Here is a 26961-nt window from a genome sequence, read left to right on the forward strand (position 1 = left end):
CCTAACTCTTTGTATATTATCCTATAGAATTTCCCAGAAAGAAGAGGCACAATTCATTCAAGCTCTCACGTTGTGAATCTTGTCATATCGATATCACACTCTTTGGAGTACTGATGGGAGATGACACAACAGAAGGGAGTTGTGCTGCTCCGAAAAGCAGTGTATCATGCCAGAAAAGCAGGTGAGGAGCAAACCTGTAAGCACGATGTTTGTTTTGGAGTGGAGAAGCAGCAGAGGATTCAAAAGCAGTAGGCACAGCCTGTAAATGAACACTGAGGGCTGGCTGGCCAGGGAGTGCCTCTCAGTAATACGGTATCACGTGTATCCGTACGAAATCGCACCTATCATACAAAGACATTTGAGTCATTTACATAGCCTCATCAGCAGTGCGAAATGGCTCCTTGTGGAGTCAGACATTTGGAAACAGATAAAGCCCGTAAAGAATGCTTCTTTTCTCCCGAAGAGATTAATGTAGATGTGAACACATTAGCACTGTTTAAGGGAGAGTATTCTCTTTGACAGATAACTGGGATTGGGAATATTAGATTACCAAATAATGGACCTTTTAAATTCTGTCATCATTACTTATCAGGTACATTAGTTTAAAACCTGCAATTTTGAACTTAGCATTATTGAGCTTTTGAAAGATTAAATTACTGAGCTTTTGTTTGTGAATGGCTCTGTGAAATTTCCTGAAAAAGATAGTCCTCCTCCTTCATTGTGTAAATGTGAAAGCCAAATAACATACTTTATTGATATTTACAGACACACAAACGATAGGACTAATGCACCTTAATGTCTGTCTCCCTGAGTGAAAAGGCAGAGCGCTGTTAGATAATATGGTGCACTGTATCTCTTTTGTAAAGCCGTTTGGAAGAGTTAATCTTTATCCCCCCATTCCCCTCCTGAAAACCTTATTCTCACAAGTAGCTTCTCATTGGCAGGACTGCAGTACAGGCAAGGGCCTAAGGGTCACTTTTACTCATTAGGTAGATCACAAAATACATAACTTCAAGTTACAGAGATAACTTCCATGTATAGGTTAGCAGGAGAGCCATCCACGTCCAGTACATTTAAGAAGTAGCTATTTATGAGCACATCCACAATTGCATTAGATAGGGAGGATAAAGCCCCACATTCATTAGGTGACTGGTCTGAGTCAAGGGTTTAGGAACACAATACCCTGCTGTGCTGTTAAGTCTCCCAGGTGCCTGCTAAGCATTTGTTTCAGTGGCTTCAGGAACAGGGCAATTTTGAGAGATCTATTCCAACATCCATTGACCACTCCAATGCTATAAGTACCACCCATATTCTGGACATGGCAATTTGTGACCTTCTTCCTCCTCCTCATACTGAGTTGTGAGATTGAGTCTTCAAGGTAGGATTTTCAAAGCTGAAAAGAAATTAATTCCCAAAATCCCTTAGACCTCCTAGCAGCCTTCCAGTATCTGAAGAGGGCTATAGGGATGCTGGGGAGGGACTATTCATTAGGGGCTGTAGTGATAGGACAAGGGGTAATGGGTTCAAACTGAAACAGGGGAAGTTTAGATTGGATATAAGGAAGAAGTTCTTTACTGTGAGGTTGGTGAGGCACTGGAATGGGTTGCCCAGGGAGGCTGTGAATGCTCCATCCCTGGTGGTGTTCAAGGCCAGGTTGGACAGAGCCTTGGGTGATATGGTTTAATGTGAGGTGTCCCTGCCCATGGTAGGGGTCTGGAACAGGATGATCGTAAGGTCCTTTCCATCCCTAACTATTCTATGATTCTATATAATGCAAATTGGGCATTTTCCTTATACCAACACCTCTGACAGCTCTCACTGAGTTACTCAAAGTTGTTTGGTAAGAGCAAGAGTTTTCCTTTTATCCAAACTTTTCCAACTTTTGAAGAAGCCAATAGAGTAGTGAGCCAATGAATATGAATAGTGATAAGCTACAGCCATGAAATGCAAAAGGAACGTTTGTGAGAATATATGTTTGCTTAATGAGGTAGGTCCAAATTATGCTCATAAAACAAAATCAGAAAAAAAAGATATACAGTAAATATCCCTGACTCTGCATTAGACCCCAAATGTAGGTACCGCCTACACCGAAACAACTCAAAACACTTGGAAACAGTTTAAAATACATTTTGTTTTGGTTGTTCAGTTTTTATGTTTTCTTAAAATGCCATGTTTTTTCTTGCCTCTGAGATAAAACCTGTTATATTTGAGAGACGGACTTCAAATAGATGAATGTTCTGAACACGTTAAAAGAAAGAAAATTGTTTCAAAACCAAAGCCTCTTTTTCTGAGTGATGCTTTCTTCCTTCTTCCCCCACAAATGAAATTTACTTTCAATTCAGATGCAAAAACTGGACATCTATTCAACTTATCAATTCAGTTAACAGTGAGGAGCACACTCTAGCTACAATATTCATGAATTGCTTATCAGGGCAAGCTTAAAAGCCTTCCAAACTCTGGTATGTTCTTAGGTGTCTTTGACACAGAAAGAAGCTTCATTGTTATACTTGGGTACTTGCAAGAGTTGCGAAGTGTCACAGTCATCAAAAAGAAGCAACTGGGTTACTCATAAAAAGTGAGTTTCATCCTCTGCTCAAAATGGTATTGCTTGTGTTAGCATTCACCGAGAGAGGCAAAGATCAAAACAATATACTTGCACTTTTAGTTTAGAGCAATTATGTTGAATTTCACATAAATTGTTCAAAGTACCATTTGAGTCATACAAAAAAAAAAACCAACATTATTTTGTACAGGTTTAAACTGCATTAGGTATTTATAAACTGCATTAGCTGTTTATTTGGCTCCTAAATCATCCACTGTACATCACTCCATACTGGTACATTTTAAAAGATATTAAAGCACGTGCAAACAAAGAAAAAAATAACCAAGCTAAAATAAGCATGCAGATTTATCAGCCCCAAATTAACAAAGCTATTGATAAGGAGAACACTAGACTATGAGGCTGGAAACATGAGTGCATCATCTTTCTGTATGACATAAGGGTTATGGGTGCTTAAACAGATTTGTGCAAAATGAAATGAGTCAATATGGCTCTTTCCAGGCAAAGCTAACATCTGCTTTTGTATTTGGGGAGTAATGTGACTTGGAGACCCACAAATGCTTTTTCTTGCATTTACAAGCTCTTTTCATTATGCTAAAAGCTCATTACCATTTTAATTTCTAGATCACAACTCTCATTAATTGCTACTAAAAAAAAAAGGCTTAAGGTTTGAGCTGTTTGTAGTGCCGGAGAGCTTATATGAGCACCAGGACGGATTCTTTCCACAGTGTACGGGAAAGTACTCAATGGCTCAGCTCTGGACTACACAGAACCCCAAGACAAGGGTGATAAAATTACTTCCTTTCTAAGCAGTTGTTCCTGATGATTTTTGCACCTTCCTCTAAAGACACAGTTAGAAATGGATTCTAAGATCCATCATAAGATCATAAGGTCAATTAGCTCAAACCAGTTTCCTCTGGTATCCTCCTTAGTAGGATAAGGTTTAAGTCCCAGTGGTGGTGAATGCCTTCAAGTTACAAACAGAACTGTTTGAGATAAAACCTTTTCCGTGGAAGATGAATAGGAAAATAGTCAAACTCCTCAACATGATCTTAGTCAAATTTCCAGAAACCTGTGTTTAGAGCACGCACTTGTAAGCATCCTACTTCTACCATCCCTGAGTTTTTTAAGCATTTCAAGCAATACTCGGTTGACATGTGCAATGCCACAAACACCCAGTACCATTTACACAGGGTAAAAGACATCGTCTCCTATCCAATGGAATTTCACAATACTCTGGTTAGAACTATGGGAAAGTAAGGAAAGCCAGTGTTCCATTGCTGTCCCTCCTTCGACCTTCTCCTCTTCCACTCCTAACAATCTTTACACATAGAACTTATCAAATGAAGTCTTCAGCCTGGGTGAGGCTGTCTGCACACTGGCCTTGTAATGGTCAGAAATAACAGCTGTTGGCTATGGACAGAATGTGCTATATTGCATGGTGGTCACCTCATATGAACCGCTGTGACAGTATAGTTATGTGTAAGGCATTAGCAATGTTATTTATGTCTATTAATAAAGCGTCTTTCAGATAATGAACAACAAATGTGCTTTAGTTGAGAACACAGAACAGAAAGATTACATACTAATAGTGACAGCCAGGAGAGAAACATGATAGGCAGGGACAAAGGAGAGTCAACAAGAGAGACAGAACTGGAAAATGGCAAAGATGCAAGCAAATATTTGTGCAGGCTAGTTAATGTCAACCTGCCTTCGCAGTGCCTGGGGTGTGTGCCCCCTTAAGAAGGGCCCTAAGCCCCATCCTGCCTGTCTCTCAAGGGGAACAGGCTTATCCAGCTAGAAAATGTCCTAGGACTTTGGGAAAGAGGAGCTAATTTTGTTTCTAAACCAGAAACATGGTTTAGAATCCTCAAATTGATACTTCAGATTGTTAAATACAGGAACGTAAAAGCATAACTGCTTGGGTGCTGCACCGGACAGAAAGCTCTATGGTGAATTTTGAGGGAGCAGGAAGTTGACACACTTTCCCTGAAGTGTTTGTATTTTGTTAGATGCAGAACTAAAATCCAGCTAAACAGAAATACTCCACTTGAAACAAGAAAGTTCATGTAAGTTCAGCCTTCAATTGCCTGTGTCCAAAGCCCAGGTAAACGTGAAGGTAAAAACGGAGCAAACATCACTGGGAGACGAGATGCAAATTACAGAGCCTAATCTCTCTGCAGTGATCGGCACACTCTATCTGGTTTCCATCGGTCATCTGAGCTCCAAGTTTACAGGCAATGCACTGTCTGTCCTGAAATCTACATCGACGATAAGGCACTCAGTTTTCTGTAGTGGAGAGACTCCTCCACGGAGATAACCGCTCTTTTTATTTGGGGAAAAAGGTAAGGGAATTTATTCACAAACATTCTGGAAAACTGAAAGCTTTCTGTCTGTCTTCACTTTTCAAAAGAAAAAAAATACCACATTTGCAAAGTTTTAGCCTAGAACAGCCTGGGAATACAATTTCTAAGTCCAGAAAAAAATGTTTGTGACTAAACAGAGTTTGTTTCAGATGACTGTGAAAGAGTGCTGTGAATGGAGTTAAATGGAATTCAAAAGACCATTAGATTGACACCCTTTCCAACTACTTTTGCCATAAGGTTTTTCTTTTTTTTTTCCTGGTAGCTCATAAACCTCATGTTTAAAGACTCTATTGTACTGTTAAATAGAAAAATTAAAAGCATAGCTGCTAAAATGCTGTGCTGGACAGATGCCTCTGCGGCCAGTGTTGAGGGATAGGAATCTTGGCATTTCTATGTACTGAGCACTGCTCATATAATGAAAGCCTTTCCTCTTTTTACATGGGATCTAATTTCAACACAGAAACTGTTCTATGCTTGCAATAATCATAGAATCATAGAATATTTAGGGTTGGAAAGGACCTTAAGATCATCCAGTTCCAGCCCCCCTGCCATGGGCAGGGACACCTCACACTAAACCATATCACCCAGGGCTCTGTCCAACCTGGCCTTGAACACTGCCAGGGATGGAGCATTCACAGCTTCCCTGGGCAACCCATTCCAGTGCCTCACCACCCTCACAGTAAAGAACTTCTTCCTTATATCCAATCTAAACTTCCCCTGTGTAAGTTTTAACCCGTTACCAGGAGCAGCAAACCTGGAACCAGTCCATAGATGACATGACACAGAAACACATAAACTTGTGCTGCCTACACCATGGGTATCAGGCATTGCAACTTCTACTTTGTCATCCCATAGACAGGGGAAAGGCAGAAGTGTTTAAAATCGAGCCTATCTAACCCCTAAAATGAACTCCGCTTGGAATCCATCCTGGATTGTGACTGCCAGGTAAGATGCCCATAGCTGACTTGGGTATTAGCTCTAAGGTAAAAACCTGAATTTTACAGGTTTAAAATGTACCAACCCTTTCATTTATGCATATATGCTTTTGCAAAAACAGAAAACAACCACTTCAGAAACACAGCCCCTCTGTGAGCAGGCCCCGATGACAAATCTGCACCACCTCTACATAAATCTGCTGCTGCTTTGTCCACTTATTAAACTGCTTTTTTTTTAATATAAAAGAAAGCAGAAAACCAAAGTGCCAAAAACATGAATAAACCAGATTAAAACTCCTAAACCCGATGGGCAACAGGTGTTAAATCTAGCTGCAATGTGCATTATGTTACCACCTGTGCTCATCTTATTCTGGCCAAAACAATATCCTCTGCAGGTGTGCAGAAGCAGGAACATAACAGTGCTTGAGAGTAAGGGGAGAAAGTGGCAGCTTTGGCTAGGCTTTCGCATCAAGTCTGCAGTCAGAGAACATTTAGCTGCATGCCAGAGGATGACCAGGTCTGTCTGCAGAGATTTCTGGGAACCACCTGCAGGCACGGAGATTGAGAAATACCTTTTGCTCGCAAGATTCCTCTGATCCATCTGGAAGTGATGGCACATGCCAGTTATATTATTTCCTGGGATTAATAAAAGGATCAGTCAGACAAACAGCCTTTCATATTCATCATATTTATGAGCTGATTCTGACGTTTCTTTTTCTTTCCACTTTTTGTCTCTCTGCTTCAGCAGTTGCTGAAGAATGCTGATGAGATACTAATTACAGTAATTCAACCCTTAGCTGCTCCCAGTGGGTAAAGTTCAAACCCAAATGAGAGGGGTTTGGATAGAGAAGCAATAAATTTCACTGGTGAGCCTGGTTTCTCAGCTTCTGTGGAGCACCAGCTCCATCAGGAGAATGCTCCTTCCTCCATGAACACATGATATTCCTTCCTCATCAGTCCAGTGCTCATTAAGACTATGAGTGAGATCCTGGAAGACTTAAACTTGCTGCATTATTTCCTGTGTAGGGAACATGCCCTTTACATGCCTCTCATTCAGCTGAGATTGGTTCTAAACAACACTTCTCCACAGTGACCTGCATCAGCTACTTGGAAGGTAGGGCATCCAAGTCAGAGGGGAGAGATACACTTTGAGCATTTGCAAGACTTTGTTATTCAAAACACAGTTTGAAAATGGCTCTAGGAATTTAATTAGAAACTTCCATTAGGAGATTAGATGACGAGAACAAAGAAAACCAGTGAAAAGGCTTCTTATTAAAACCAGTGGCACTGCAGAATATTGATAATATAACAAAGGAATGAATGGATATGCATAGAAAATTATTAAAGGTTACAGATAAATGTCCGAAAGTTGCTTAGTTTCTGGTTATTCCAGTATATACAGAGCCAATGAGACAAGATGACACATAGTCCCTGCCCCTGCAGAATACAGTGGCTGAGGACTATCAGAGGTGCTAGAGTGCAAAGCTCAGCAGTGCTGCACCTTTACAGCCCTACTGCACAAATAAAGCATGAACAAACACATAGAGGTCCACAGGCTGCAGCACAGATTCTAGCCACAAAGATTAGCAAATGTAAACTCTGCTGATAAATAATCATGCCTGGCAAAAAGGAGTTTATGCCTGCAAAAGGACCAGAGCAAGAAGAGTCTCAGGGTGCTGTGACACTGCGGAATCCCTAAATACCCTCATTGGGCAATGTCAGCTCAGGTGAGCCCACGTCCTACAAAATTCTGCCCAGAAAACTGCCTTGATGGAGTCAGAAACTTTCACAAGGAATCAAGCAGGCAGTAAATGAGTTAAGATTAAACTTTGATGCCTTCCTGGAACTCACATGAGCTGTTGCCAGTCGTGATCAGATCTTAGCATCTACTTACTCAAAACAGTCCTACTGTTTCCATCTAAGACTGGTCCATATTCACAGCAGCCATCACAACCCAACTTCTCGTGGTTATGCCCTCTACAAAACTCTGATCAGTGTCTAGTTTTATAGTTTATACAACCAGGAGCCCATTCATATTTAAATCATTCCTTCAGATACAGCCTGGCCCACTCAACATGGCCAACAGCAGGCAATGGGTTTGTAGTATGTGTGGAACAAATAGCTGAGGCAAAGCATCTTCCTCTTCAAAACAGAAGTGCTAGATTTTACCAACCACCAAGGTAAGACTGTTGGTTAAGTCTACATGAGGTTGCTGGATTGAGCTAGCCCAGGGATAATCAGGCAGCAAAGCAATTTACTGATGTAGGTGTGTTGCTGTCAGTATTCGAGTTAGGTTGTACAGACTTTGCTTACATATCTTTGCATGATACTTCATAAAATACAGAATGATGAATTTGAATTTCAAGAAATTCCTTGCTTACAAGGGATATACAGAGTCCATTTCTATGAATACAGATGAATATGTACTCTATTATTGCTCAAGACTTCTTAAGTAACCAAGACAAAACTAGTACATGATAAGGCATGGAATGCCTACCTCAGCCTTCACACAACCAAAGATCCTCCCATCCAAGGGCAGGTTAGACGGGGCTTTGAGCAACCTGGTCTAGGGGAAGGTGTCCCTCCCCATGGCAAGGGGGTTGGAACAAGACTTTAAGATCCCTTCCAACTGAAAACATTCTAGGATTCTGTGATCTTTTTTACCATTCTAGTGGAGCTCAGTGAGGCATCCCCAATGGCCTTGCGTCTCCTTGCACTGCTATAACAGGCTCAGGCAGCTAACAATCTCACTTTTGAATTCCAGACCCTTCTGAATGAGACTAATGTGATTTCAAATAAAGAGGCAATTTTGCTGCAGGTTAATAGATCTACAGTTACCTCAGTATTAACTATACTGTAAGCCAGGTAATACCTACCATCCTGCCAGTGTTGAAGCTAAGGCATTACAGCTAGAAACTGGCAACAATTTGGCAACTTTTGTCTACAGAAAAGGAAGAAAACCATGACATTAGCACACAAAGACTTACAGATGCAAGTTTCCTCTTTGTTAATACAATAAAAGCATTTTAATGGTTGCCAGTTACGAAAAGGTTAATAAATTTGAATATTTCCAAGAAAAAGTAAGGGTATTACGAGATGAATAGATAGCTAGATGGATGACTGTAAAATACTTTAAAATTGCTGATTGCTTTGCTAAAGGGCAGAGGCAAATTACAATCATTGTCTTTTGTTCTTGGGAACCCAAGGCATTATTTTTTTTAGTCAAGTTATTTTAAAATGAACCATATAAGAAACTGTGATGTCCTAGGAAAAACTGTATATAACCCCGGACATTTAAATGGGTCATGAAGCCCCCCTGAAGCAATACTGAAACACCCCAATATATTTGTCCATTTCACAGGCTTTACAGAGTCTGAAAAGGGCTAGAAGACATGCATCTTTTTAACACCACTACAATATCTTAAGGTCAATGTTATGGTAACATAAGCTTCCCCCCCTTTCATCACAGAAACAAAATTGTATGGCTACTGCAAGATAAAATCCCATCCAGTTCAGCAGTACAAGAATTAAAAGATCTATTCTTCTCTACTCCTTGCTGATGAAGCTAGATGGGGTTACCTGCTCAGAAAAGCAAGGAATAGGGAGGAGAAGCATGTAATAGTGGCAGAACAGCTCCAAAACAGACCTTGACAATAAGTTCCTGCAATAATTTTTACTTTCCTGCTAAAACAAACAAATCCCCTCAAATCCAAACGACACAAATCCACCTTTGCAAAACCTGTGATGGTTCCTGAAAAAAGACTTTTGATATTACTGTGACCACAGCGCTCAGAAACTTAGAAGAAGAAGCAGATTTTCCCTCTGAGGAAAAACTAAGTCACCTCCAGTCTCTGAGCCTGTTACGCAGAGTACAGTTGCCATAGCTGAATTCCTGCAGTAGCTATAAACTTCTCGTCCTAGTGGCAATCTGGACTAGAATGCCTTTTTATTTTATTACACCCTCATTTTGTCATGAAGAAGTACAATGGTTTCATGCAAGAGTATAATCATTCCCAGGATCACTACCCCATTGTGACCATGGTTGAAGAGCTCCCTTGATCTGAAGCTCAGCAAAGGAAGGCTTGCGTTGTTGTGTGGTCTCCTTAAATCCCTGCTCCATCAGCAGCCTCGTGACACTGAGGACAGCCAGGGAAGGCTCTCCTGTCACCATTCCTGATGGTGACAGTGAAGCTGGGAAGGATCTGGACAGCCTGGTCCAGAAGCAAGGAATTACCCTGGGACAACTGAGATCTTTGCAAGCCAGCAGCTCTGGGAGCTTCTTGGGCCCCTTTCTTCTTTAGGGAAGCGTGCCTGGAAATTCCACTCAAAATAACTCTATATTGCCCCAACCACACAGTATCTGCTTTAAACCTAGGTTTATATGGTAATATTTAAATTACAAAGCACCAGCCTTTCACCTTAGGTTCTTGACTGTATTCAGACCTTCCTCTTATGGGAAATGAGTTTGGTGGCCTAAGCTGAGTCCCGAGTAGACAAAAGTCCTTATCTCTATACTCCAAACATAGTTCAGCCCAACATGGCACGATTGGAAGTCCCTGCTCAGGAAAAGACAAGGAATGAGCTTGTGTCAAAAGTAAATTACCTAAGTAATCAAATCAATACTGAATTCAAAGTGGAAATATCTAAATTATCAGGCGGTGCTGCGGAGGCTACAAAATTGCTGTTTAGTACAATGTTTTCCAGCTACATTCAAAATGAGAAATGTCATAGAGGAGATAAACTACAAAAAATGAGGTCAAAGCTGCAGAGAAGCATAAGCTGAGAACCTTAATAAGTTTAAAAATTTCCTTGAATAGCACCTTATCTCCCTTGGAAGAATGCATACAGTCTGGAACCGTGTATCTGCCCTCCTCCCAAGTACAAGGCAAAGAACGACCACAATCTGCATCTCAGATATATTTGAAGATGGCCAAACATGTGGTAGAAATATCATTTAGAGATGGGTCCTGACACAAATGTGATGAGTTTAAAACTGGACATTGTACCTTGTGACAAAATACCCACAGAGGAACTAACATACCTTGAAGTTAGAAGAGATTCAAGGAAATACAGAAAAGAACAGCTCTCCTTTCGGGCTGGAGGTGATAAAAAGATGTCAAGATGTCACAGACTGTGAACCTCTTCATCTAATGATGAAAAAGGCAAAGAAAGTGGCTTGCACCACAAAAATAGAATTGTTGTGTTGTGATACTTAAATCGTCTCCTTGTGAAGTTAATGTGACATTAGATACTCACTTCCTCCCTGCCTGCTTGCTTTATAGTCTCTACCCTTTACTCACAACAAAATGGATGACAGTTTCATTACAGAATGGCATCACTTGTCAAACTTTGAATTACTGATCATAAAAATATCAGTTATCCTTTGAAGGATCGTTTGAGCACTCTGTTTTTTTATCAGCATTAGTGTTTAGTGCAATGTACACAAGGGGTTGAGGGGGGAAGTGATGGTGGAAAGAAATCAAACCTGGCTGAAGAGCTATGAGTTTGCAATACCCTACCCATACAAACAAGCTTCTATCGCAGTTATAGACAGCAGAAATAAAAGGGAGCTTTTTGGCTCACAGCTATAAAAAAAAAATTATCATAGTGATGAAGTTCCTCAGCCATCAACAGAGCTGTGATAACGCTGTTTGATGATGATTTTCCCATGAATGTTAAACAGCCGCCACTGCGGAGGAAAAGGAGCTTATCTGCACCTAATACTGATCTCTAATTCCTGCCCTTCTTGAACCATCCATTTTCTAACAGCATTAACTGGGAAATTTACATCCCATCTTAATGCTGCTAAAGAGGACAGGAGATGAAGAGTAAATGACAGCAGTGTAATGAGGATGGCTTTTTTCTCCTTTCTCTTTAATGGCTGAAGATTTACACAATTGTCTGTAAGCTTATATAGAGAGCTTACCTGAACCTTTTGCCAGCATGGATTCAACTTACAGGAGCTTTTGTTAACTAAATACACATAAATATTTTTAAGGAGGTTTAATATTGTGACTTCAAAGAAAGCTAAAAGACAGGATGAGAAAAAATATTTTTTAGCATTTTGATTATGGATAAAAATTGCTAAGATTCCTTTCTTAAGCAGATGCAGTTGTATTTCCAAAATACACAAATCAGATTTTAATAAAGATTCTTTTTCTGCTACAAAATACTTTTTATCAGGTAGCAGAAGAATCTTTTTTTTCAGGTTACAGAATTTTAGTGAGGAATTATCTCCAAAACTCAGAAATCAATGGTTATTTAAATACATTACATAGAGCTGTATCTCACATGTCACCAACAATATGGATTGCTTTCTGATCATGTAGCTTGCATCTGAATACAAGGCGCTACACTGCATGGCTGAAAGGAGAGTAAGAATGGAATGTTCTAACATAGGAAACCACAGCATCAGTACGTGGCCAGATTCAGTCAAAGTATTTCTATACCTCCAGATGTTAATTTCAATGGAAATTAGAACCAGTTCAAGATGTGCTGTTGATATGTGCTTTTGGGCTGGTTTGGGCTTTTGCTAAGACTAAATTCAATTAGGAAGAATTTTTTTAAAGATGGCTTTCCTCAATTTACATTATATATATATATATTATTTCTTCAGGGTGTGTAAGAAAGGCTGTGGTTGAAAGGGAAAATACAAAATATTGTTTAGAAATGGGTGGAAGCTTCAACTCCCGTTCCGTAACTATAACCCAAGGGCAGCATAGGTGCCTGAAAGAAATGCAAGACAGGGGACTTGCTGTTTCTCAGAGACTTCTGTTATAATCTATGAAGTTTACTCTTCAGAAATATCAGTGTTTGTTTAATACACATTGCCACTATTTCCATATCAGTCAAGTCACAAGTAATTAATATATACAAGATAAATATGTACCTGTTCATGTGCACACACCTATACACATATGTAAGTATAATATTGTATCAAAAGTTTATGACAAACATAAACATCTAGCATAATAAAATATTTAAAATTCATTTTTATTCCTCTTCCAGCACCATTGGTGTACTCTTCCCTTCCCCTTCTCAATGGGAAAGCTGTACCTTGGGAAGAGCTTCTCAGCAGTGTACTGCATGCCTGCCCATACACCTATCACTGTCAGCTAATGAAGGTTCACGAGCCCTGAATCCTTGTTGGTTTGGAAATGACAGATGACAGCAGTCCCAGACCAATTACTATCGCTATGCTGACCACGGTGACATATTCCTGGAAGCACATGTATCTCAGAATACAAACTTTCTTTATGCTTAATATTTGGAATTTACATTTATAAACCATACTTGTTTAAGGCTTCAGGACCTAGATTTTCAAAGATGTGTAGGTTTTTAAACTGCTTTACTACCTTTTATTGTTCAGATTTATATCTGAGGACATTAGGACATGCCGTAGGTAGAACTCCAGACTACAGTGTACAGGGTTGATTACTGAACGAAATACTTTGCCACTGGGTAAAAATGAGAATTTGGGTGGCTGTCTTCTGTTCCTCTACATCAATCTCTTGGTCCAAAGAGGTTGATAAAATAACCTACTTTGTAATCCGTCATTACTGTGCATAAAACCATAAGCAATTTGTGCTTCAATTCAACCTAGTCAGCCCTCAAGCCCAGCACATTGGCCATAAGTTTCTTATAACCTTTTAAATACACCTCAATCACCTGCTACAATTAGATCTCAGAGAATAAAATAGAAGTAATGCATACGCAGAATAAACAAGAAGTTCATCTGACTGTTTTTGTTTATTGAGCAATTCTGACCATAAAACAGATCTTCAAAAGCTAATCAGTTTTAAGTAGTATGTTGCCATGGCCCAACACTACATAAATTCCAAAATCACTAGTGAAGTTGTCACATAGAAGTCTGAACAGAAGAAACAAGAGAAACATGCATGTGATGCATAGACCAAACCAATTTCAGAGGCTGGGAAGGTCTGTGTAATCCTCTTTTGGGTTTGATTTTCCTTTGAGCATCATCCAAGTCTTCACTACCGCTGGCTTTTTGGCAGACGGAAGTGTCCTGTCACAGACTTGTTTGCCTCTTCCAAACAGGTCCGAAATTGAATCACTTTATCCACATGTACATTAATCCAGATATCTGCATGACATATTAGCATTCTCCAATCTAACTTTCCTGGCAGCCTATCCTTCCGCATTGCATGCAACTTCCTGAAAGAACAAGGAAGCAAAGGAAGAGCTCAGAAGAAAACATGCAGTTCAATACACAGTGGGATATAGATGTAGGCAACACTGGAAAAGAATCCAGGAAAAACAACTGGCATTCATGTCTCACGTTTTCTCCCAGGCTGTAATCCTGGAAGTATTGCACTACAGTTAAAAAGTTAAAAAAAGTTTTGTTTTTTTTTTATTGCACTACAGTTAAAAAGTTAAAAAAATAAGTACTCTTTACCTGAGAATCAAAACATTATCATTTTCTTATAAAGCCAGACTGAAATATATCCATCAGGTGGAAAATCCCTCTGAAATAACTGGAAAAGGTTTGGGATTGTTGGGGTTTTTGGATGAATTTGAAACTGAATTATACTTATGAATCACTGCAGTATATTATGAAGGAAAGACCAGTTCAGTGTTAAACTACACCACAGAAAACACTTGTTTGGTCTAAAAAATGATTTCCTAATTGTTTCTGTAACAAAATCAGTCTGATAAAATGAACCTAGAAACACCAAAATTTCAGCACAGTAGATAGTTCTGGTTTAAGCCAATTCTTCCACACATGCATACAATCTTAGATCTAGCTTTAAAATTGGCTTACAGTTGGCTGTACAGTGAGAATGCAAAACCCCAGTTCAGCCTGGCAGTGCTCTCAATAGCCCTGCAATGAATACCTTGTTTTTGCTTTGCTGTTCATCATAAATATAATAGTATGAAAGAAAGAAAACTAGTGAAGCAACAGTAGAGGTCGGCCTGCATTGCACACTTGAAATGAGATTAATAGATGAAATATAATTAAAATGCCATCACAAAATTTCACTGTCTCCTATGTTGCAGCATATTGATGTTGTCAATACAGAAGGCCAAGTGTTCCAAACCATATCTTACTATAAACTGCAGATTTTTTTGTGTGCGTCTAAAAAACATTTTAGCATAACGGGATGTAGTAGAGATGCACCTTCAGCTATACTGCATAAACACCCTCAGAACAAACAAACAAACCAATGCCTTAAATGCCATCCAAATTGCTTGAATACATCATGATGCTCCAGATTCTGTTAACACTAAGCCTTACAAAGAGAGATGGGAAATATGATGTGGCACAACTCTGCATCTAATCAAGGTGAATCCCTCTTCGCTGATTATCAAGTGAGGATAGATTTCCTGCTCCACTCTCTATCCTTATACATGAAGATTCTGTGACTGATAGCATCTAAAACTGTAATAAGAAAAAGAGATTATGTTAACTGTTGCTTAAGAAGTTTCTTTGCACCAAAGAAACAAACAAATCGAAGGCTTTAAAAATCAAAGGGCAATTTAATGTTGCAGTTCTAGATTAACACAGAAGGACTAATAAAGAGCTGCCTTCTCTTGTTGCAGGTAGATCACAGAACCCTCACTGTTTTGAGCATGTCAGCAGTGGTTTCCTACCACCACCACCTTATACTAGCCCTGGGAATATTTGGCTGGCAAGCTTTCTCTTCCAAACTAGATTATAGGCTGCCTGTGCTAGCTCTATTATTGTACCTGAGACAAGTGAAATGCAAGGCAGCTATGCTTCTGGGAAGAAAGCATTCAACACACCTGAATATGCAAGGTCTGTTTTTCATACGCGATGTGGCTCTTTGTGCCCCACCACCTACCTGGAATACCGATCCAGAGCTCCCTCCCAGACTACAATGGTCCTAGATTGTATAATGGAAATGGATTTTATTTGGCAGAAAAATTAAGCTAAACACAGAATGAACAGTCTGCATCAGAGACCCCTAAATCAGGACCCAGAACAATACAAATCCTAATACACTTGACCAAACTGAAAATCACTTCTCACACAGAGGCTGCTTGGGGAAATGTCTGAAGCTGCAACACTGCATATGCCTGAGGAAGCCAATGATCAACTGGATCACACTGTAGCAAGAAATATTTCTGACTACAATGAAGCCAGAAAGTGATTTGCAGGTGAGAGGTAACAGTGACTGTCCTGGAGTCCCACAAGACATGGGCATTGCAAGACTCCCCTGAGCAAGTGTGCAGTTCACTTCAGGTGATCCCTCTGATCGTGTCCCTCTTTCCCTCCCATACACATTGGCTCACAAATGAGGATGTGGATGTCCAGGAAGTTCAGTACCACCAGCTTTACCGTTTGGCATTTGATACAGCCCTAGTTTGCCCTAGAATTCTTCACGATCCTTGTGTGGCCACCCTTATTTCTACAGTGTGTTGAGATACATGCCTGGCCTTATTTTGCAAACCAATATATTTATTTCAGTCAATGTGATTAGGAAATAAAAAAGGAGAAAGAGGGAGTCATGCCAAAGAATAATTTTCCATCTAACCACTCAATACTGGGGATCCACACTTGATCAAATAGATGGAAGCTATACACAGTAAGCACAGCAAAAGATAGGAGCAAATATTAACCAGCCCCAGTTAACTTCTGACACAAAAAACAATAGTGTTTTGCTTGAGGTTGCAGACTTAATTCATTTTTGTGAATGTGTCAAATTAAGATGCTTATAATGTAGCATTGTGAATGCAGCCTGTGCAAAACATCACCAGTGGCATTTTTAAGTGGTCCAGTTTGAAAACGTGACCCTTAGAGACTTGATGAATAAAATTAGTCAACTCTGTAACTTTAAAATAGCTCTTTTCTAATTAAAGTGTGATGAAGCCTATCTAGCTTGGGATGCAGAGTGCACAAGCAAACCAATTAGAGATAGTGGCAAAAACAAAATGGTGTCACAAAAAGATTTACCACATCAGTCCCTCCAGCAGCTGTACCATTTCTGCTGATAAAGGTGAAAACAACAGCTACTGCTGCAGCTAAGGATGAAGCTAATGTTAAGCTGACAAATCAACTTTTAGAGTCTTTGGAGATTCAGCAGAGCTATCAAGAGGCACAAAGGCTACTAATGCTTATGTCATACTTCTCAACTCTCGTATTTTACCCAGGGGATGCCAGATTTTTTTGGCTTAAAAAATTCTTGATTTTTGTATTCTCCTGGGCAAAAAATCAAAGAGGCCCATTAATTCAATGAGAATTTCATATATCTTGCTGCTTGATATTTTTTTTCCACAAGACTCGCACTGTTTGAGGTTGGGAAGTATGCTCTACTTTGATAATGACACCCTGAAGGATAGCACTGGTAGAAGGATGAACATACAACAAAATCCTAGCTGCTGTTATTCAGTTCAGACATTCACTACATGTCGATGCTTGAATTCAGGTGGAGAGACCACCATATATCATTACAATGCCATTCAGGGAAGACTACATAATAAGATACAAAGAACAATTCACCTGCTATTTGAACCTACATAGGACAGAGAAGAAAACAGATTGGTCTGACTCTTGTAAGCAAGCATACAGCTAGTAATAATCTGTCGAACATTTGCACTCCTTGTGGTAATCTGGTTCACCACTTCTTAGAGGACATGAATACATCCGTACTTGAACAGATCTCCCTGTCTGCCTAGTGGTGAGCATTAGTAGCAATGAGAAGAGACAAACAGATAATGATGCTACAATAAGAAAAGGCAACAATTTTTATGCCACTTTCCTTGTATTGTTCCAATCTCTCATATCTCACAATGCTGTGAGGAAAAAAAAGATGATTTTTTTACACAACCTGAAGTTCTAGACAAAAGGTCTAAGTCAAGCAAATGTTAGAGGACAGACCGAGGTCTTGTAAGTAAAGTATTTCTTATGCTAGGTTCAAATTACCCCCAAAAGGATACAGCTCCTCTGTGGTCAAAAGCACATGCGGTTGGGCACCTGAGGAAAGAATGACTAGATCTTGTGCATATTATATATTGCCAAACCAACCAGTGTACTCTGTATTTATATTCAATCATATTCCAAGTGACAGAATCTTAAAAGCATAAGATGAGTAGTAAAGACCCAGACTTTAAAAATCTACCTCTAGCTTTAAACAAATCTATTCACCTTTGCTTCAGTTGCAAATAATTCTCTAGAGAAAATATGTACCTAATGCAGATACTGGTCAGAAATTCAGATGAGCTTTAATATGGAAACACAGATGCAAAGTTTCAGGACTCAGTATCCTATTGTAGTTCATCTGCAAAGTTCAGATCGGAAACTTAATTCAAATTGTGTGTGGTTCTTCAAAGCCACAGATTTAATTCAAGCTTAGCTGCAATATTATTATTATGAAGAAATAATGATTAAAAGACTAAATTAGCCAGAGAAATTGGGAAAAATGTAAGGCAAAGCATAATTTTAAGATGTAGGTAAACATGGAAGAATGATGTCTAGTTAATTACATGCAGAAGAATAGAAATGAGTTAGGAGCATGGCATTATTGAAGGTACTAACACCCAGTAATATATCATAGATTATATGAGACAAATTGAAGAAGAGTAGATTCTTTACAGGTACAATCAGAAAAGGCTACAGTTAAGTGACCACCATATAGTCTACCATCAATGGATGTGATACAAAAACTGGCTGTGCTTTAGGAAACAGCATTGGGATGGTAGTTGAAATCCTGTCTAATGACCACTCAATTTTTCAGGGAAGGCAGGACAAAAGCTGAAAGAAGGTTTTCTGAATCACTGAATCAGCAATACTTGCAAAAAACAGTGAAAACATCTGCATTTGACATAAGATGATGCAATTGTAGTGGAGGAAACTTTTGGAAACAGGGAACCATACTATGGACTTGGTGCTGGAAGGAGGAACTAGAGGGGGAAGAGTTCCTAAACTCTTCAAAACTCAGAAATAAATTATAAATTCCCCAAATTAAGATTTGATTGTCAGTCTGCAAATAACAAGAGGGAAGACATCAGAAGACATATTACGAAACATCCAACAGAAATGCATTTCTAATTGACTGAGGCATTCTGCCTTTATAATGCTGATACCTGTACTTCTGGCTTCGCCTTACCAAAGACATCTTCTAAACCTCTCAGCTGAAGCAGCACACACAAAATACAATCTGGCTTTTCCTGGGGCCAGCGTTTTATTTTTTTTTCTGGACTCTGAAAGCATAGCTGCGATACAAATCTACATCTATGTGTGCCTGCTGCATTAGTGATCATACGCAATATCCTGTCTGCTGTGCGAGATTATGGGGATACTGCAGGCAGGGGGCAAGGGATCAGCCAGGATGTGTACAAACTTCAAATTGCTGGCTACACCCCTGACTGAAGTCTACATAAATTATGTCCACCACGTTCCCATCATTTATTTCTTTTGTCATTCCTTCAAAGAACTCAGTCGTATTCTGTCTGACAGGATTTATTCTTGGTAAAACCATTGCTGATCTTCTTTTAATAACCCTTTCTCCTATAAATACCCAGCGCTTTCATCCCTAATGATTGATTCTCATATCTTAACTTTCAGCAATATATCTGAGGATAGCTATTGAAAAGCAAGTTTCATCTGCCAAGGCAAGTATAAAGATGAACTCAGGTGGCTCTATGCTTAAATGTCTATGTATCTATTTATCATCTGCTAAGGTACAAACAGCTCATCATTACAACAGCAGCCACTGAAGACGAAAACGGTATCCTTCGCTCCGTCAGTTCTAAGGCAGGAATTCAGTGTCTGGAAATAACAGTTAAACTTATTTGAACATGAAAAGGAAAAAAAAACAAACCTTTATCACAGATATTTTTGTGTCAGAAAACCATTTTCCACCCTCTCCATCAATACGTGTCTACTACAACTAACACGCATACTGAAAAATGCCATTAGCTTGTTCTAATACAGACTCCCAACCTTTATAGTTTCAAGAGACAAAATATACTGGTTTCCCATAATTGATTGGTGAGATTTTATGATAAAATTGCAGGTAATAATTGAGCCTGTCATATACTGTAGTATTCATAGTCAGTTAGTTACTGAGTGGTTTATTCCTTCCTGTTTCAAAACACAGAGAAAAAAACATGGTTCTTGCTGATACAAGTTTGTGTGCCTGCGTCCACTCCAGAACTAGCTAATGCAATTCCATGTCAGTATTCTGTAGGTCTTACTATTGCACTGATGAAGAAACTTCAGTTAGTCTGGAACTCAGCTGCTGAAATTTTGACTGACACCATGCATGAAAATCACATTACCCTGGTTGTAAAAAACCTTCTCTGGCTACCTGTAAAGTACAGGATTATGTGTAAAGTCCTAGTTATTAACTTACAAGTCCTTAAATTGACTTGGGTTTGAATACCTCAGAGACATTCTGGAACCATACATCCCCAGTCGTTTTCTTTGGTCTCAGTCAATTGGATTAGTTCTTTTTGGCTGAAGACATTGAGCTACAGGGCATTTTTAGTGTTTGCTCGCTCCTCATGGAATTCATTAACCACGGAGGTCAGACTAGCTGACTCTCTAACACGCTCTAAATCTGAACTTAAAGTATGCATTTTCAGATTGCTCATTAGGATGTACAGAAGTTATATGATTGTCTCTATTTCGGTGTTTATAGTCTTTTCACATACATACATACACATGAGTGCCAGTATGTCAGAGCTAGAATTAGTCTTGTCTCAGGGTTATTTTTCTCTATGCACTTCAAGAAAAAAAACATTCTGTATTATAGCAACTTTTCCCAATAACCTTGCAGGGATCCCCAGAGACTTGGCAGATGGAATCCAATGCTTAGACAAGACATTCCTATTTTTAAAGCACGTCTGACAACATGATCTAGATCAATATTTCCAGGAAGCACAGCAGGCGAAATGGAGAGCAATGCTCTTTTTAAGTTTTTTGAAGTCTTTCATTCAAATATGATGAGTATTTGCTTTTAAGATATTTATAACTGTCTTCCTTTTTCCCACCAGTACACACTCAAAGAAGCTCCCTTGGTTCCAGCTGGTCTGCACCACACTAAACAAGCACTGAATTCAGACATTAGACCAAATTAAGCTCTGATCTAAATAATTAATAAGACTAGAAGTGACCATATTTTTTCTGTACTAAGGCATTCTTATGAACCCCTATGTGGTGTGACAATACTTAACATTCTACAGTGGTGCTGGAGGTGGACATAGTCTGAATTATAAAGGCATAACAAAAGGTAGACTAATGAGATGCGCAGTCTAGCTGTAGTTGATTTGACCTCTCCCTGTGTCCTAGGGGAAAGTCTTAACTAGCTATAGAGAGGATGGTGCAATCAAAGGAAGGAGGCATGGATGCACCTAATCCACAAATGTGCTCCCTATATTGGTATATCACATAAAGAACAATCCCCTATCAGCAGCGTATGAGTAACTGTGTCTTGAGCTTGCATGCCAACAGTTATGGGTAGATGTCATCACTTTGAAAAATAAAAGCTGTTTCTATAGACATGCAAGACAGATTGGTGAATTTGCCTGCTTTAAATTAGGCTGAGTGGTTCATGATGGTGTAAGGAGGGGAAAGATATTTTAATAAACCCAGCCAAATCAAACCTTCCCTGCCCAATCGACTTCTCACAGAACAGGTTGACAGGGTATTAAAAGCTGTTCCATTGCATTCTGCATGTGAAAAGGGTGCCTAGCATCTAGATTTAATAGAGCCCTAAATAGCTATAGATAATTTATTCTAGTTATAGCTTTAAGTTCTGTTTCTCGGAGAATATGAGTCTTACAAAAATGGTTTCCATGCAAATCAAAACCAGCTGAAAGCTTGCCAAGGCCAAGATGTAATTTAAGATGGCATTTAAGCCGCTCTGTCTTTTCTGTCTCTGGAGATATCATCATAAAATAAAAGAATTCATCAGGTAATGTTTTCTTCATTATTCAGCTGCACAATTCTGAAGTGAAAAAGATAATTAGACATACAGTGCTGTCGACACATAGTTTATGAAGAGATTCTGATTAATTAGCTATGGTAAAAGGTTTTTATATAGTCATAATTAATTTATATTTCAAGAAAAAAGGCAAACAGACAGTACACAGATTTCAATATTTCTTTCCTCTGATAGATTTATCAAAGTATTTCTGAACTTCTGTTGAACCTACTGCACTTCACTGTTACTTTATAAAGTGGGAAGCAGACATCTAACAGCACAACTAATATTGACTTTCCTTGGAGTCAGACAGCTTAACACTCACACCATTTTGAAAACTGCTCACCAAGACACACCTTGGTCTGGAATACACTGAATCAGCAAGGTAAAATATAGATCTAATACGCAAGTTGCCTTCTAAGCTCTATCATACTTCCTTCTACCAAATTGACCTGATTTATAGTAGGACTGAGGTCAAAAGGTGAGTATTCCATATTTCCTTTACTTTTGCACATTAAGTATTAGCTAAAAGAGTTAGACATATTGTCTTCATATATTGTCATGTTAGCTCTAGACTCCTGCTCACACTCAAATCCAAACTCCCCTAAGTGACCTCACAGGCTACGTGTTGATTTATGCTTTGGTGAGCCAACCAGTGCAGAACACAGAGAGGGGGATGATGCAAACTCAAGAAAATTCAAGAGCATAGAAGAAATGCAACTTGTTCAAACCATCTGGTACAGAAAAAGTGAGCCTATACTCAGGCACAGATAACAAAGAGAAAGCCACAGAGACTAACTGGTGCATCTTTAGGAAGTTACTAGCAGGGATTAATTTAATCCAAGCAAGAGAGATGAAAACCTCATTGTTTTCGGGTGTATTAGCCATGGCACCTATGCACTATGATATAAAGTTTCATTTTCTCTGAAACAAACACATTATGAATTCATGTTTGGATATGAGGCTAAAGGTATAAATACACAGATACTGATCACAGTTTGCTTATTTTAGTTAGCCTGAGAGAGACTCAATCTCTTTGAAGTAAAGTTTCTTCTTGGGACCTTCATCAACAACCACTGGAAAGAGTAGTTTATCCAATATAATTTGGCTGAGCCATTTGAAAATGCTCAGGTGGCACTTCAGCTACAGCCAGAATTAGGAAGACTGCCAAAAAAAACTGTTTCTTCTCTTTTTTTTTAGCAAGAAACTTAGTGATAAAAAGTAGCTTAAAAATCTTAAACTGCAAGATCCCAAGTAATGTCCATTCAATTTCCGGCTAAGCTTATTTGATGCAGTATATTACTCAGAATGATTTAGAGCTATAAAAAAGGTTACAATAGTGAAGATTCCTGAATAAATAATTCTCAATTAAGTGTTAGCACCTAATTATATTAACTTATAGTAATTACTGATTCAATTACAAAATTGAAGATTAACCTGAAAATGTAGACTGGCTCATTTATTTTTATGATAGCTATACACTAATAGCACATGCAGTTGGGATTCTCTAGGCACAAGCAAGGTAAGGGTTATTTTAACACTCGTTTTGGTTATCTTGCAGCACTTGAAGAATATCTGACTAGAATACCTACTGAACTGTGTCTGACACAGTGTTGTATTTATTATTCTATAGTCTCATGTATCTTGCACACAAATAGGGGAAGAAATAGATCTCGATATTTTTCATCTCTGCTTATGGTTTGTATTTTTTCCAGCCAAAATTTGCATGGGGTGTTTCAGGTCAGAATCTGATTTTTATAGTAAGTGAAAAAGCAAACATATTTCCAAATACATTTGTGTTTGGATTTTGTCTCAGTAACAAGAATGCTGGAGAATGCTTTCTGGTGCTAGCTGGGTAGAGAGGGGAATAGCTTCAGCTGTCAGTCCAAATGATTTCAGTTTAGCATTAAGGGAAATCTTTTGACTATTAAGGACAGTAAGAAGATACAGTAAAGTGAAGACATAAGTAAAGCTTCCTTTGCATCAAAGAAGATGGACTAGATGAACTCCTGAGTTCCTTTCACACTTCAGATTTTATAAAGGTGTGTAAAATAAGGTTTTTGGTGGTTTGAGCTCACATGTAATCTCATGCTTCAAATTTTTCAAAAATAAAGTGAAATAAAAGAAATGGAAAGAAAATTATTATTTTACTATGTTTAGCATAGCAGAGTAACTACTAATCTTCCATATTTTATGTGACTAAGGAAAGAGCTTCGCCACAGATTTGTACTTCAAAATCACACGACTAAAAATATAACAGCATGCCTTGGTATCTTAAACAGGTAGTTTCTTCCAAGTCAAGTTTTCAGTGATGATTTACTTACCGTGCCACTTACAGTAAACATCATGATTCTTAACTACAAGGATAACAAGCTGTATTTGTGCGTGGTGCATGTCGCATACGTAAGAAGTAACAAAGCAGTAAAGATTACTTCACATGTACAGATTATGTATTATTTGTTAGTGTGTCAATTCCAGTACTCATTCTTTTCCAAGCAAATGTATAAAAAACATGTGATTAGCTATGACACTTTATGTGTTCGCTTTTACCCAGATAAATGTCAGATTTAGATAATCCTATGGGATCTCTGCTTCAAATGCCTAGAAACATGACTCTGGAAGTTTAAGAAAATATATACATACGCATTATTGAGATTAGTATACCAAATAGTACAGTCCTGCAATAATAATGTACAGGGCAGGATTGAGTTTAACAACCATCTCCAAACATTTCCTATGTGAATGAGTGGAAACCAAGTATATGGTAAAGGGGAGTGGATTATTCAGTAAAGAAGACTGTTAAAGATATTATTTCTCCCTAATCCATCTTGGTTCTAGCATGTTTTTAAATATTTCAATCTCAAGTACATTTGTATCTTTCAGGAAGATAAAATATAGTATACATGGCTTCCAAAAGTAACTACTGTGGATAATTCTTTTTATTCCAATGCATGGGCTTTTGCACAGGTAATTGTTTTTTTCCTCTACCGTTTCTTTCTGTTTATATTTTGCCCATTTTAAATATGAAATATCTATAGAGTGCTCGGATGAATAAACATCAGTATGAATACCACTGCTGTAAAGGCAAACCATTTTTCTGTTCTATGAGCTCCTACAGCTGATCAACATTTTTGGCTAATCATGTGTTAATAGTCTGCAAGCCCTATGAAGGATCCTATTTATTAGACACACCATTCTTGGGAACTGAACCTTGCAGGAAAATTTTGTCCTTATTCCTCAGGCATTCAAATCCCTTTCCAAAATTATTTCTGCTTTTGAATTTTGTCTTTTAAGACACAAATTGACACTACCTTAAAGGGAGAAATTTATGTCTTGCAGAGCATCTCAGACATACAAATAGCTTTAAGTGCATACTTACCAGGAGGGCTGCTGTATATCTAGATCTTATTTCTTCATCACATAGTATGTTGCTATATAACAAAGCAGAAAATCCCAGGCGCTGGCAATTTGTGCTTTTGATTTGCTTTACTTATCAGAGTCTCAAGCTGGAAAAATAAAAGGAAATTAAAGATCATTAAAAAAAAAAACCTAAAATTCTCTGTACAATCTCATTTGAGTTTTGGAGAAAGTCAGATTGAGTCATGTTTAAACAGAAACCTGTCACTACCCAACACAATTTAAACAAATTACATAGGAGTTCACTGTCTCAGCACCACTGTCATCTCACTCTTTCCACTTCTGACTCATTTACTGCATGTTTCAGTTACTTAGAAGACATACTGTATCCCTCTGCATTCTCATAAACATTATTTCAAGAATTAGTATGAAGAAGGTGGCAATTTGAGTGTAGGATAGGACCATAGGAGAGGCAATCCAGCTTTCCAACACGAAACAGAACTTGACACTGGATGTGTAGAAAAAGAAGTGTGAACCGCAAGGTTAACTTTATACTTGAATCTTCCCTATCCCATTGCTGATAAAAACTATTTCTTGCTGATGGTTAACTCACAAATGCAAAAATTACACATTCACATATGCCAGCTACATACAGCTGCATAGATCTTGCTGCTGATCCAACCATCTGCAAAATGCAGCAGCCAGGTAATGAAGAAATCCATAGCACTCTCAGGAAATAATACTTCATTTGCCAAGTACTGCCTGCAACTTAAAAGAGGCATCCACTCTTTGGGATTCTTATCTACAGCACTGGATTCAATTTGGGACCCTAAATGGACAGGCCAACCAGTTTTAGTATTTCTGAGTTTCATCAAGAGCCTGATGCAAACCAGACTGGTTTTGATTCATATACCAAAACAGTCGGGCTAGAAGAAACAATTTCACTGATAGTTATCCATAATAAAACAGTGGGCAGCAAGAAAGGTGCAAACCTTAAAAAAAACCCAAAACAAAACAGAAATCCACATCAGATAGACTTCTGCTGTGTACACACAGTCCAATATATAGAAAATATGCGATTGGGGTTTTCTGACACTTTGAAATATATGTAACTAGATATACTAAGAATGTAGAGAACACTAAATTTAGAATTCAGAGTACTCAGTACTGATTTACTGGGCCTTTATCAAAACATTCATTTCCGTGGCAAAAAAAGAAACAGACCAAAGCTGTGCAGTTTTGAAGAGGAAAAAAAAGAAAAGATGAAGAAAATATATTGGGTACTTACAAATGATGAGCTGTTAAGAGATAAGGGATGATACAGATGATGTCTTCATCATTTAAACTACATTCACCTATTGGAAACCAGCTCTCTGTAAACTAAAAATAAGCAAGACAACATTTAATGAGAAAAGAATAGGATTCTGCGTACTGTTAAGTATCACATCTAATTTTTTCAAACCATCCCAAACCCAAAGCTTTGGGAAAATCAGTCTTGAAAAACAATGAGATACAATAAAACTATGGTTTAAATGCGCCAGATTATTATGATCTGCCTGACACTATCTATGCAGAATTCTGAAGACACATTGTCCAAAATGCCTGTCGATTTACAACCATTAATTCATCTTTCATTTCAACAAATAACTCCCCCTGAAGTGTTTATTTCTAATCAAAGGCTATTTGAGATATTTAAAAATAAAATAAATAGCACCCACTTAACAGTGTGTGCTCAGTAGGCTCTCATCCTCCAAAATATACACACCAATTATTTTACCTTCTTTACAGACTATGCTATTGCAACGTGGGTCTATAGTTAGCAACATGGCATGTCA

At 38.5% G+C, this 26961-nt stretch overlaps 1 long non-coding RNA gene across 1 annotated transcript; it reads right to left on the bottom strand.

Moving 5' to 3' along the window:
* LOC133218131 (uncharacterized) lies at window positions 1–26511 on the bottom strand. The gene is made up of 3 exons (XR_009727061.1): window positions 26415–26511; window positions 25149–25275; window positions 1–1393 (listed from the first exon to the last, which is right to left on the bottom strand). It is a non-coding gene; the product is annotated as an uncharacterized LOC133218131 (long non-coding RNA).
* Window positions 26512–26961: the final 450 nt, after the last annotated feature.

The sequence above is a fragment of the Neopsephotus bourkii genome, unplaced genomic scaffold (genome assembly GCF_033783945.1).
Source record: "Neopsephotus bourkii isolate Nb327-2 ecotype Australia unplaced genomic scaffold, CSIRO-AGI_Nbou_v1 NB_1189, whole genome shotgun sequence".
Taxonomy (NCBI): Eukaryota; Metazoa; Chordata; class Aves; order Psittaciformes; family Psittacidae; genus Neopsephotus; species Neopsephotus bourkii.